The sequence below is a fragment of the Musca autumnalis genome, unplaced genomic scaffold, assembly GCF_047663935.1.
Source record: "Musca autumnalis isolate F117 unplaced genomic scaffold, ASM4766393v1 scaffold_1, whole genome shotgun sequence".
Taxonomy (NCBI): domain Eukaryota; kingdom Metazoa; phylum Arthropoda; class Insecta; order Diptera; family Muscidae; genus Musca; species Musca autumnalis.
In genome coordinates, this window is record NW_027411644.1 from 163,783,796 (window position 1) to 163,798,682 (window position 14,887).

Consider the following 14,887-nt stretch of genomic DNA (forward strand, 5'->3'; position numbering starts at 1 on the left):
TATCCTCGGAACGCTATATGTATAAGTTAAGAAATTCTCTTCACTATTTTGATTTAGAATGTGCATATACCATACGTATTACCCGCTCTTTTCATAGCCTCCACCATATTCCAAAAAATCATTTTAGATCTCACACGGGTGATCCAATAAGAGGTACTTTTTTCAAAAACCTTTTTTTGAAAGACCACGCGTGAGTCGTGTCACATGTTTTTTGTTTAGTACTGTTTGACATTTTATCATGGAAAAGCTTACGCCTCTACAACGTTTACAAATCGTTCAACTTTATTACGAAAATTCGTGTGTTTCGAGCCTAATTTTGTTCAGTGATGTGGCACATTTCTGGCTTTGTAGGTATGTAAAGAAGCAAAATTGCCACATTTAGAGAGAAGAGCAACTTAAAGAGATTCAAGAGCTGCCACTTCATCAAGAAAAAATAACGGTTTGTGGGTCGGTGGAATCTTTATTTCTTCAAAATGATGCCGGTTAGTGCTACATCGTCAATGGCGACCGTTATTGCGCCGTGATAATCGACTATTTGATGTTTCAAATTGAAGCTCGTAATCTCAGCGACATTTGGTTTCTACAAAACGGCGCCATTTCCCACACATGGCATCAATCAACGGATTTTTTGATTGATTCGGTGAGCACGTTTTGGACCAGTCGATCGTCTCATATCACTCCGTTAGACTTTTTCCTGTGAGAATATGTAAAGTCAAAATTGTATGCGGATAAAGCCGCTTCGATTCTTGTCTTGGGGGAAAACATCAGACCTGCCATTCGCCAGTTACCAGTCGAAAGGCTTGAACGAGTCATTGAAAATTGGCCAATATTTGTTAGACATAATCTGCAAAATATAAATGTCATCGAATGTTCTTTCAAATGATAATAAACATTCCCCATTCAATTGGATTTCCCCTCTACGACCGAACAATTCGAAGAACATAGGCGGATAACGAAAGTTTACCATTGTTTGCCGAAATCGCAACCAATGCTCTTGTTAAATTTAAAACAATAAAAAACAATATTCGTTTTATGTCCCTTATAATAAAAAGTAAAGGTTTAATTTGATTTGGAAAAAGTTTCACTTCAAATGGAAAAGGTTTCATTTCAATTGGAAAAAGGTTTCATTTCTGTTGGAAAAGGTTTCATTTAATTTGGAAAAGGTTTCCTTTAATTTGAAAAGGTTTCATTTAATCTGGAAATGATATAACCTAATAGAACGGTACCTCCCGATTTTCAGCCATCGAAATGGTTGAATTTTGGCATTTTGTTCGGGCTACGAAATTATCTCCGGAAAATTTTCGGTGCAGATCAATGTTTTCATATATCCTCAATATAACGGATAAAATAAAAACAAAATTGATTTTCTAGCTTGCAATTTGACATGATAAACAGATAATATAGATTTTCCAATTTCAATGAAACCTTTTCCAGATAGAATGGAACCTTTTCTAAATTGAATGAAACCTTTTCCAAATTAAATGAAACTTTTTCCAAATTGAATGAGCTGTTGTTGATTGAGCGTAAAATCACGTCAACGATATTATGATCAATTGCCAGATCGCGGTGTTCATATTTTGGCAAACTTTTATTATTAAAATAGACACACAGCACGGTGGACGATTTGTTTGTTGTTATTTTCGACAATCTATCAACATATTTATGATGATTCTCTGCATTGTGGAGAGGCATAACTGTGGGAGTAGTTAATTTGGGTTGCATATGCGGCTACGAGAGTTTTTGAATGTTTCTGTTGAATTCGCATTTAAACGAAATCGTCGCACAGTGGTCGAAATCACTGATCTAGCGGCGCGAAATTAATAACTTGGAAACGAATGGAGATATCTTTCTGAAATGTTGCAGAAACTCAGTCTGTGTCTGTGGGTTATAATGGACTAAATATGAACAACATGGGCTAATATTTTGGTGTAGCCCCCATATAACGGTACCTCCTGATATTCGGTATTTTGAGGATTTAAGCCACCCTTTCCTTCCAAATTAGTTGTAATTTGGTACTTAGGGTTTCTAGGGATCACTAAATCTTTCCACCAAAAATTGTGGACATTGGTCCACGTTTGGTTATAGGCCACTTTTAAGGTACCTCCCGATTTTCAGTGTTTTGGGGGTATAAAGCTATATTTTCCGGCCAAATTAGGTGTAATTTGGTATTTGTGGTTCCCAGTGGACACAAACATTCTCCACCAAAAATTGTGGACATAGGTCTACGTTTTGATATTGTCACCATATAACGGTACATCCCAATATTCGGTATTGTTAGGATTTTGTCTAACTTATCAGACCAAATAAGCTGAATTTTGGCATAGGAAGTTCTTGTTGGTTATACATCTTCTCCACCAAAAATTGTGAGCATAGGTCTACATTTTGATATAGCCCCCATATAACTGTATCGACAGATTTTGGGTATTTTTAAGATTTAAGCTATTTTTCAAGACCATTCATCAGCAAGATTTGCAGCTGAATTGTGGCTATTCGGAATCTAGGAAGTCCAAATTAATTACTAAAAAAAGAATTGGACTGGACCTTAGAGAACTTTTGTAGTTACGCTCCATTCAACAAAAGTATATTGCACTAAAAACATACAAAAATAATAATTTTTGTAAATTTATTGCTATATAACTATGTAACTTCAGGCCCCAAACTTTTTTTAAATTTAACTTTCACCCTCCCCTATCAATAGAAAATAAACTTTGTTTAGTTTTATTACGAATTTATTTAACAATTAAACAAATATGAAATCAGTTTTTTGCAACAATTTTGTTAAAATCTGTTGCATCAAAACGTCTTGCACTAACTGAGTGAATATTTACAACAACAAAAAAGTAAAAACAAAATTTTAGTCAGCAGAGTGTCTGTAACACTGTGTGTAATTTTTTGAGTCATGTTTTATTAACCATATTCTGACTCCACAGTGTGATAGAAGACCAAAAATAGAAGACACGTGTCTCGCCGTTTTTCCCTATCTCATCAACTTTCGCGGTTATAGGCCTCCAAAGGTTTAAGGCTTTGATGTAAAAAGGGGTAATTTTTCAAGACTATATCTTCCAAGCTGTTAGGAATTTTTAATTTATCTCAGAGGCAAAGTTGTAGATCTTGTCTTAAGGAACAAAAATTGTGAAGACATATAATCCACCAAACTTCATCTGCAAGGTCAAAATCGCCAAGGTCAAATTTCTTTTAAAAAATGTCTCTGGTTTTGGTCTGCAGCTATCAAACCGATCAAATTTGAAGCAAACAACCAACTACAAAAATGTATCTCAAATCCCAATAAACATCTTTCTAGAACATATGAACTCTGTATAGGCGGTTCTTAAAGGTCAAATTAACAAAGCAAATGGGATTTTTATCCAGTTTTCTCTGGTTCTGGTCCACAGATATTAAACCGTTGCACATTCAGTGAAACAACCAACTGCAATAATGTAGCAAAGACATCAATGAACAACTTTCTGGAACATGGGAAATGTCTATAAACGGTTCTTAAAGGTGAAAGCAGCAACAAAACATTTGAAAATATTTAATTTTTATAATTTTTTCTCCGATTCTTGTCCAAAGATACCCAAGCGCCCAAAAAATAAGGATACCGTCAACTACAAAAATGCACCTAAGATTTTAATAAACAATTTTCTAGAACATAACGATCCTTCAAGCTCAAAATTCGATTATTTTAGATCATTCTTTCCTGTTCAGGTCCGTAAATACCAAACCTTTCAAATTTACTTGAGTTTTTAACAGTTTGTTATTTCCAAACCTGAGCAGGGGGAATGTAAGAAATAATTTAATTGTTCTTGAATTTCAGCCCTGAGAATCATTCCTAGAATCCTCATATGTTCTAGAAAGTTGTTTACTGAAATCTTAGGTACATTTTTGTAGTTGACGGTATCCCTAATTTTAGGGCGGTTGGGTATCTTTGGACCAGAATCGAAGAAAAAAGTGTAAAAATTGAATATTTTCAAATGTTTTCTGCTATTTTCACCCTTAAGAACCGTCCATAGACATTTCGCATGTTCCAGAAAGTTGTTCATTGATATCTTTGCTACATTATTGCAGTCGGTTGTTTTGTTGAATATTGAACGGTTTAGTATCTGTGGACCAGAACCAGAGAAAACTGGATAAAAATCCCATTTGCTTTGTTAATTTGGCCTTTAAGAACCGTATATACAGAGTTCATATGTTCTAGAAAGATGTTTATTGGGATCTGAAGTACATTTTTGTTGTTGGTTGTTTGCTTCAAATTTGATCGGTTTGATAGCTGGAGACCAAAACCCGAGAAATTTTTTAAAAGAAATTTGACTTTGGCTATTTTGACCTTGCAGATGAAGTTTGATGGATTATATGTCTTCACAATTTTTGTTCCTTAAGACAAGATCTACAACTTTGCCTGTGATATAAATTCAAAATTCCTAACGGTTTGGAAGATATAGTCTTGAAAAATAACCCCTTTTCACATTAAAGCCTCAAACCTTTAGAGGCCTACAACCGCGAAAGTTGATGAGATAGGGAAAAACGGCGAGACACGTGTCTTCTATTTTTTGGTCTTCTATCACGCTGCGGTGTCAGAATATGGTTAATAATTTTCGTGTTGCACAGTGTAATCTATACAATGGAAAACATTTCGCAATTATATACTTTGATTTTTTGACTTTCGCGCCGCTAGTTCAATGGTTTCGACCAGTGTGCGTCGGTCACATTTATTCTTGAGCTCGAGTCGTCATAAAATTGGGGAAGAGTTATTTGCTTCAATGCAAGGAACTAAGAGAACTGATTAGTCCAAGTGGCGTATGACGAAACTAGTATTTTCTGCCCTTCCATAAAGTAAATAAATTTTAACTACACCCACTTTAAAAACTTGTTGTAATTGGCATCAATTTATCTACCATGATTTGAAAACTTCTCTATCATAACTGCGGTATTCTTTTGCACGTAAATTAAAAGTAGTTCTATACAAACAAACCAAAACGAAAAAGAACCCATTTATATATCAGACAGTACTTCAGTTATCTCACCGCTATATTAATTAAGAGAGTGGTCAAGAGTTGGTTTTCAAGTGTTGTTTACGAAACACCTTTACGGAATATATTCCCTAGAAATTAAAATATGGAGAAAAAACTAAATTTGGACATTTTTCCCAAAAAAGATAGTGTCAATTTCTCCCGCTATATACTATCCGATCATCATCATTAATTATTATCATCTTCCTTGATCAAAATTCGTACCTCGTGCAAAAAATTTCAGTATTAGGGTCTGTTTCACTATAACGAAAGAAAATGCATGTGATCGAAAAACTCCTAAACTTTGCTTTTCATGGTAATATTGACTTTGTTTTTGCTTCGAAACAACTGCAAAATTTTAAAATCACACACGAGTTAAATAGTTTTTCTTTCGTTTTCATTTTCGTTCGACATAGTGAAACAGGCTTTTAAACTACAACTGCGAACTCTATCGTGGTGTATTGTATAAACACAATTAAAATTGTAGGATCCCTTTATATACAAGGCTGTAACTCTGTTATCTGACCACGTACGATAACATAATTGGCATAAATGGAAAGGCCGAGACAGCGTCTTCCAAAAATAACTCACGTTTGCGGAATGTGTCTGCTAGGAATAAGAATATGAGATACACTCCGTTTCATTTCAAATTGTTATTTTCTACTTAATTTTAGGTGACATTCGTCGAATATCCTTTGATATGTTTTTTCATTAGTTTTTATAAAACTAAGAAGAAACTGCAAACTTAAGACAAATTGTTAAAGTATTATAGACAATTAAAGGCCAGCGCCTTCAGAAGGTCTTATTTCCCTAGTACTAACGCCATAGTTTGACCAAACTTTACCGTTTTAAACGTGAAATGGCTCGAATGGCTTGAATTGTACTCAAGTTATTAAAGAATGTGCTATTCCAGTGAAACACTCTAAACCATGCAAATTTTGGGTTTTATTGAAAGAAATTTAAAAATATATATATAACGGGACATTATGGAAGAAACACTTTATGTTGAAAGACACTTCATAACAATACGAAACAAGATATATAAACATATCCCAAAATATTCGAAGAAAGTCACCTAAATTAAGTAGAAAATAGCAATTTGAAATATGCTATTGAAATGAAACGGAGTGTATATTAAAAATTTTACCACTTTTCACACAAAAGTTTCGGTCCATTTTACCTGCTAAATACTATCTGATCATCATATTAAATTGCAAGCTTCTTCCATGTCAGAAACTCAAACCTTATTTAAAATTTATCGCTGATCGAACTATAATTGCGACCTACAGAGCTGCTACAAAATCGGATAAAAAATTTGTTTTTAGTCCATTTTACTCCCTAAATATTTCACGATCATCACCAATAACAATAGTAGTCTATTATGGTCTGAAGCTGACCGCTATTCAACATTTCGTGACGATCGGTCCCTAATTGCGGCCTGGAGTTTGATTACAATTTATAATGGACACACGGATACAAGGACGGACGGACACACATAGCTAAATCGCTTTATTTCGTCGAGATATGAATAATGGCATACAAGTGGTGGTCTACGACGAATATTTTTAGCAAATCAAACTTATTATACCCTTCCCACATTGTGGAGTAGGGTATAAATACATTTAATTATTTCACAACTGAAATCTAATAAAAATTAATGTTTTATAATGTTTGGTTGTTGCTGCAAGAGTACTTGTTCCAATTCCGTTCAAAAGTTCCGCTATGTTTCGCTTATTATTTACCATGATAATATTTTGTAGTTGGTAAATATTTAAATGTATTTTTGAATTACATAACGTGTCATTTATATGTCCGTAGCTGTATATTTAAGTATAAGATTATATATGTAGCTGTCGTTTAAGCCTATTGATTCTCTTTTAGGTGTTTAAGTAACACTACACTGCACTAGAACTACAGAAAAATTGTCATCATATCTTCATATTTATATGTACGGTTGTCTTATCTTCAGCGTAAAAATTCTACATTGCATTATTGCATATTAAATGAGAATTCTGAAGTGTGTAAAAATGCGCTGTACTTGCCATAAGATATGTCTTAATTTTTCCCATGTTTAAATTGAATGAACACGAGTACTGTTACACGCTGCAAGCTTAATGCACACATTCATTCGAGGTGCATGTATTCTACTCGAGTTTATATTTGTTCAACTTTAGCAAAAGAAAAAAATGTATGACTATAAAGAATTATGCTGTATGCAAACATTGTTTTAAACACAAGCATACAAAATCGCTTAAGAAGTTTCCAGGTAAGCTCTTTTAGAAAAATAAAGCAAAAAGACTAATAATACATACGTTAGTGCTTTTTCCGCTAGAAATCTTGAAAGTAATAAGAGTACGTCACGTTTTCGTTTAAATTATAAAATTTATGAAAAATTCATATCTAGGAGATTCGAAAAAATGGCTAAAATGAGATAATCATGCATTTTTAAAAGTCTAAAACCGTTGAAATCATTTACTATAACCTAATATAACGATCTATCTATGTATGTGTGAGGGAAACGACTTGTGTCCGTCTTGTGAAAGTTGTGATATAAACAAAGGAATTATTTCAAATTTGACTTGCTTATACTTGAAAAGTTCAAAAGAGACTAATTTTAATATCAATTATCTTTCTTATACTTAAAACTTTTCAAGCACATTTCTAATTTCCTGAGAAGTATATCACAATTTATTTATAAAAATTGTATAACATTTCACCTCACATTCATTTTTATTAAATTCAATTTACCTTGCAAACTACAGGCAAATTTTATTTTCAAAAAAAAAGTCTCAGAAAAATAACGAAAATGTTCCTGAGTGTATTCATCTCCTGTCTTACTGACTGACACAAAATTCAATTAGCCATGTTGTTAAAAAGCTTTTAAGCAAACTGGTACAAATTCATAATTGGAAATTATTGCTATCTACAATAACAACAAAATGTTTTCTTATATGTGCCAAAAGGGAACATCTTCATCAGCACCAAACTCTCTACGACTCTGCCAACAATTAGTAGTGGCAAACGTAGAATATAGGTCCCCAAGTAAGAAACTGACTGAGATTGTGCAAAAGGAGTAATCGAAACAATTTTTTGCTTTGCTGAAATTGCTTCAAGTGTTGTTGCCATTATTATATTTCACAGTTGCTTAGAGCTATATTGAAACAACAATAAGAGAAATACTATAAATCAGTTTTTGTCAAAGTTTCAGAATTTTACTGCAACAGTGTTCGTCTGGAAGACCTAAATGTAGTTAGATTGCAAGAACTAAAAGTGTCAATTACCAAGACTTTAATGAAATAAGAAAAATAAAATAAAAGAATAAAGTAAGGAAATTCGACTTCGGATGGGTTATGTATTTATAAAGACTAATGTAAAGACGTAAAACGAAATTTGTATACACTCCACCATAATATATTCTGAACTAAAATAGAATAGTTAGTTTCCTTTCCTACACGCAGAAAAGTATATGTTAGAAATATGTCTGGATCCAAACAAATATTTGTTTGGGACTGGTTGCAAACAAATATATGTATGTGTGGATCCCAACATAATTTGTGTGTGTCCAAGCAAATATATGTTTGCAACGTTTTGTAACATATCTCAATTTTGTTTGTTTGGGTACCAACATATTTTTTAGGGGATTTTTGGTAAAGAGAGTAACAACTGGGATCTCGCGGCTGCGGAATGCTGTTTTATAATAAAGAGCTCTGTGTATGGTGTCATAGGAGACGCAGAAGCTTTGGTAGTGTGTATGCGGCCAAACACGTGTGCTTCGTGCTTTGTTGTTAACCAACGTAGCAAGCGACGAGGAAAAGAAAAACAATTGTATTAATTATGTTGTTATTTCTTCTTCAGTTTTCTAAATGCAATCGTTGAGTAAAGACGGCAAAGTGAGTAAATAAATCAGTGTTATGCATTTTCTTAAAGGTATGGTGCTTTTAAATTAAATGCCCAACACATTTTATAATTGGAAATTTTATAATTGAATCAATAATTGAATATTTTATTGGACAAGGAAGATATCGCATTTAATATTGGTAATTACATCAATACATTTTTCATATACATACATAAGTATATTTGAAATTTAATTTCAGATGCCGATTTCCCGCTGATGATTTCAACTTTGAGGAAAATGTGTTTTATTTCACAACTAAGGAGAAACGTTCAAAGATGTTTCTATATATTTTTTTCTTTTTAAAAGTAAAGTATTCATCGGAGACCCTATAAAGTATATACATATGTTCTTGATCAGGGTAAAATTCTAAGTCAATATAACCATGTCCGACTGTCCGTCCGTCTGTTGAAATCGAGCTACAGCTCACAATTTTTAAGATAGAGCTTTGTAAATTTTCTATTACACCTAAGATGTTTGGTATAGCAAATGGGCTATATCGGTCCACGCCTTCATATAGCCCCCACAGAAAGGCACTACCCGATTTTGGGTATTTTGAAGGTTTTGGCCTCATTATCACACCGAAATGGCTGCAATTTGGTGCATAGTCTTCTTTGTGGGCATAAAATATTCCCCCAGAATTTGGCGGTATCGGTCCACGCCTTCATGTAGCCCCCATAGAACGGTACCTCCCGATTTTCGGTATTTAAAGGTTGTGGCCTAAATATTACTCCGAAATAGCTGAAATTTGGTATTTAGACTTCGTTGGGGGTACTCAACTTTCCTCTTTAAATTTGTCGGTATAGGTCCCCACGCCTTCATAGAGCCCCCATAGAACGGCACCACCCGATTTTCGGTATTTTGAAGGTTTTGGCCTCATTATCACACCGAAATGGCTGAAATGGTACATAGTCTTCTTTGGGTGTATAAAATATTCCCCCGGAATTTTGTCGGTATCGGTCCACGCCTTAATATAGTGTCCATTGAACGGTACCTCCCGATTTTTGGTTGTGACCTGAAAATTCCTCCGAAATGGCTGAAATTTAGTATTTAGACTTCGATGTGGGTACTCAAACTTCCCCTTTAAATTGTTAGGTATAGGTCCACGCCTTCATATAGCCTTCATGGAAAGGTACCTCCAGATTTTCGGTATTTTGAATGTTGTGACTTTAATATTTTACCAAAATGGCAGCAATTTGTTATTAAGTCTTCGTTGGTGATATAAAACTGTTACCCAGAAATTTGTCTGTACAGATCCAGGCCTTCATATTGCCCCCATTTCCGACTAAAATTCGTCGGTATAGGTCCACGTTCCGATATAGCCCCCTTAGAACGGTACCTCCCGATTTTCGTAATACTGAAGGTTGTGACGTCAATATCCCAAGAAAGAGTATTATCAGTATATATCCACGTCTTCCTATATCCCCATAGAAGCGTACTTCTTGATTTTCGGCATTTTTTAAGTTTTAGCTACATTCTCTTACCGAAATATAGGAAATTTGTTATTTAGTCTTCTTTGAGTCTAAAAACTTTCCGCCAGAAATTTGTCGGTATAAATCGACGTTTTGAAATAGCCCCCACAGAACGGTGTCTCACATTGTTTTACCGAAATTGCTGAAATTTAGTATTAAGTCTTCTTCATACACGAAAGAAACAAATTATTCCATTTTACTTCAATACAACTCGTGGTGGAGGGTATAACAAGTTCGGCCCGGCCGAACTTTTACGCCTTTCTTACTTGTTTATGTACCTATTTGTCTGTTGTTGCTTTTGTATTTCTATGAATTTCAATAAACCACCACCATTTATAAATGTGTGTATATGTTAGAGATAGCCAGTGGCCGCTTACTGAGAGCAAGTGAGCATACATTTCAATGTGTTTTACATTGAAATTTACGCTTCCTTGTTCTCAGTAAACGCCCACTGGTGCATGTGTTTATTTTTCTTTTTTGTGGCTATTGGGTTTGCAGGACCCAAACATATGTTATGTTTGGGGCTGATTGCAAACAAATATATGTTTGCTGCAAAATATGTTTGGGACATATGTTGGAGAGGCCTTTTTTCCTCCGTGTATCCAAAATTATGGGTGCAAAAATTTTTGACCACAGATATCACAAATGCCTAAATTAAGTTAGAAATATATCTAAACAAGTAAGGACAAAGTAAAAAATTTTTGAATTGATTTTCATATTTTACATCCAAATATGAGCGTTTTTGAGTTTTCATATATATGTTCTAATATAATAAAAAGGTCTAACTCCAATAAACAAATCATAAAAAATACGAAAAATTTAAAAAATGTTTTTTTTTTCTAAATAATTTTTTTAAATCATGTTTTCAAAAAAAAAAATAAAATTTGTTCTAAAATTAAAAAAATATTCCTTGGATTTCATAAAACTCATATAATTCATCTAAAAACTCGTATATTTAAGAAAATTTCCATTTGTGTAAACAAATATGGGAAACGGTATGAAAAAATGTATGCAATTCAATAAATTAATAATTTCAATAAATTTAAAAAGGTGTTAAACGGACGGAATTGGTACAAAATAAGAGGGTACAATGCCAAACCCATAACTGCCAACAACTTGATTTAATTTTTTGGTTTGCTTATATTGAAAAATTTCTGCGTTGAGGTTTTTTATCCATTGAGATTCCAAAATAACAAGTTACATCTACTTCAGAAGGATAATGTAGCAAACCCCTTTCAATGACTTCACATGGGGCGTAATCGCTGTTGTCCAAAAACTTGACCAATAAAATTTTCCAAATTGAGATTTTTTATCCTCTGACAAATACAATACCAAATTACAGCAATTTCGGTTTGAAAACCCGACAAAAGATATAACCTCAGCCAATAACCTCCAGACAATATAGAATCGATTAATTGTGATTTAGGGGGTTTTCAGGTTTGGTGACCTTTTTGGACGTAGAACTTGCCGACCAAAATATATATTTGGATTAAAGCTTAAAAGTGTTTCAAAGGTGCCTGAAGGAATGCATCGGCATCGGCATAGTCCATTTTGGAAGAGGAACTTATTTGGGAGTCATTTCTTTTTGACAGGTAGCGCGCATCCCAGTTATTTCAGTTGGTCACAGCATAACTTGGAGGTTTTGGAACTTTATGTCTGGAAGCATGGACTTGCTCAGGAAAAACATAATATCGCTGTAAACAGAACCACAAGGTGTAGAATCGTCGAAGAGATCCTAAACTGCACTTAAACACAAATGTTGAACTTTTGTGGGGGAGGTACCCTAAGGAGGAGACCGATATGAAACATTTTCAAAGTTAAATTTTTATACCCTACACCACTATGTGGGGAGGGTATTATAAGTTGGTTTTGGCCAAAAAGTTTGTAACGCATCGAAATAATGGTCGTAGACCCATACTTATATATACCAAAATGAATGTCTCGACGAGCTGAGTCGATCTGGCTATGTGTGTCCGTCCGTAGAGTAGAAGATCCCATCTTTACAATGATGTAAACTAGGTCGGCGTAGGTGACCAAATAACGGAGATATCGCAATAGTAGGTAATACATCCCATTTTTTCACTTTTTTGGAAATCACGCTACAGGTCTCAATTTTGATCGGATCGTCACGAAATTTTGAGGGTTAATGGGGGTCACACAGATGAAGAAGCCTATTGATTTTGGTGATGGTCGGATAATATTTAGGGGTAGTAATGGGCAAAATATCCAAAGCGAATATCTCAGCTTCTATATGGGGTATACCAAAAGCAGAACCTGGCCATGAAAGTAGAAAATATCGCCTTTCTAATGATGTAAAGTAGGTTTGCGTAGGTGATCAAACAACGAATATATCGCAATAGCCGCTAATAGAACCCAACTTTTTATTTTTGCGATTTTAATAATAATGACGAATATCACATCTTCGGTTGGGGATCTTCCAAAAACAAAGTCTGACTATGAAAGTAGAAAATCCCATCTTTACAGTGATGCAAAGTAGGTTGGCGTAGGTGGCCACATAACGGAGACATCACAATAGTCGGCAATACATCCCATTTTTTAATTTTTTTGTAATCACGCTACAGGTCGCAATTTTAATCGGATCGTCACGAAATTTTTGGGGCTAATGGGGATCCTACAGAGAAAGAAGCCTATTGATTTTGGTGATGGTCGAATAATATTCAGAGGTCGGAATGGGCAAAAAACTTAACTGGAGAAAAAGTCAACGTTTTATTTCAAAGCGAATGTCTCTGCTTCTAAAAGGGGTATATCAAAAGCAAAACCTGCAGATGAATGTAGAAAATATCACCTTTGCAACGATGTTACGTAGGTTGTCGTAGGTGGTCAAACAACGAAGATATCGCAAAAGCCGCTAATAGAACACAACTTTTCATTTTTGCGATTTTAATAATAATGACGAATATCACAGCCTTGGTTCCGGACCTTCCAAAAGCAAAGTCTGACAAGGAAAGTAAAAAAATCCCATCATTACAATGATGTAAAGCAGGTTGGCGTAGGTATCCAAATAACGGAGATATCGCAATAGTTGGTAATACATCTCATTTTTCCAATTTTTTGGAAATCACGCTACAGGTCGCAATTTTAATTGGATCGTCACGAAATTTTGGGTGTTATTGGGGGTCCCACAGGCGAAAAAACCTATTGATTTTTGATAATGGTCGGATATTATTCAGGGGTCGGAATGTGACAAAAAAAATATTTGGAAAAAAGGCCCTTTTTCCATTTTTGTGCAATCACACTACGAAATTTTGATCGGATCCTCACGAAATTTTGGGGGTTGATGGGGGTCTAACACAGAAAGAAGCCTATTGATGGTTGGCATACATTCCACTTTTCCATTTTTTATTTGGGTTGTACTGTCGATGCACTTAAATGCGTTTCAAAAAAATTGACCTGTGTTAATGTAGACATTCAGAGCAAAGGCGCAAAGCTATCCCAATTTTAATATTTTAAATTTTATTAGTCAAAAGCTTATGAACAGGGGTAGTGGTGTAGGGTATCACATAGTCGGCCCCGACCCGACTATAGCCTTGGCTCACTTGTTACAACATATTAGGAGGTTTAAAGCTTGGACCGAATCGGTTGCTCCGCTCAATAATATATCGTGTGCCATTTTAGCGACATTTTTAAAATTTTGTCCATTGACCTTTTTAGAAATTTCACGATGTGCAAAATATGGACCAAATCGGTTACACCCTTCAAGAGTTATCGTGCGCAACAATTTTCCGAACATTTTCGAACTTTTGTGGGGGAGGTACCGGAAGTTGTGGACCGATATAGCCTATCTTGGAACTTAAACTAACTTTGGACTAAATACTACCAATCGGTTCATCCGTGGCGCTCCAGCCACTACACATGTTGCCATAAGTGGGTTTTTCCTGAAAAAAGTGTACCATCGTAATAGGGCAGCTAATACAAGCTGTTACCACAAAAATCAAAGGGATTCGAAAGCAACTCTTAAACTGCACGTTTGCGTGGAAGGTACCCGAAGAAGTTGACCGATATAGTCCTTATTCGAACCTTATTCGTAGAAATTGCACGATGTGCTAAGCATCGACCAAAGCGGTTACAGCCTTCGAGAGTTATCGTGCGCACCATTCTAGGTAAAGTGTTAAACTTTGGTGGGGAAAGTACCTGAAGGAGGGGACCAATATGGCTTATCTTCAAACTTAAACTAATTTCGGACAAAATATTACGACGGCCAAATTTTGGACAAAATCGGCTGATCCGTTCGAGAGTAATCGTGCTCTCCAGCCGCTACACATGGTGGTGGTCTGTATGAAGTATGGTAAGTATGAACTTGCGGCTAAAAAAATTGTACTGTAGTAAAGGAAGGGACCGATACACTGTGGACAAAAAATTAAAAATTTATGGCAAAAAATTTGATTAACATGTTTAATATCTGGTATAATTTTGCCGAAGAAGTTGAAATTTGTAGGTGGTGCCTTAAAAACGTAAAATATATTCGCAAAACATTCGCAGCTTATGCATGAAAT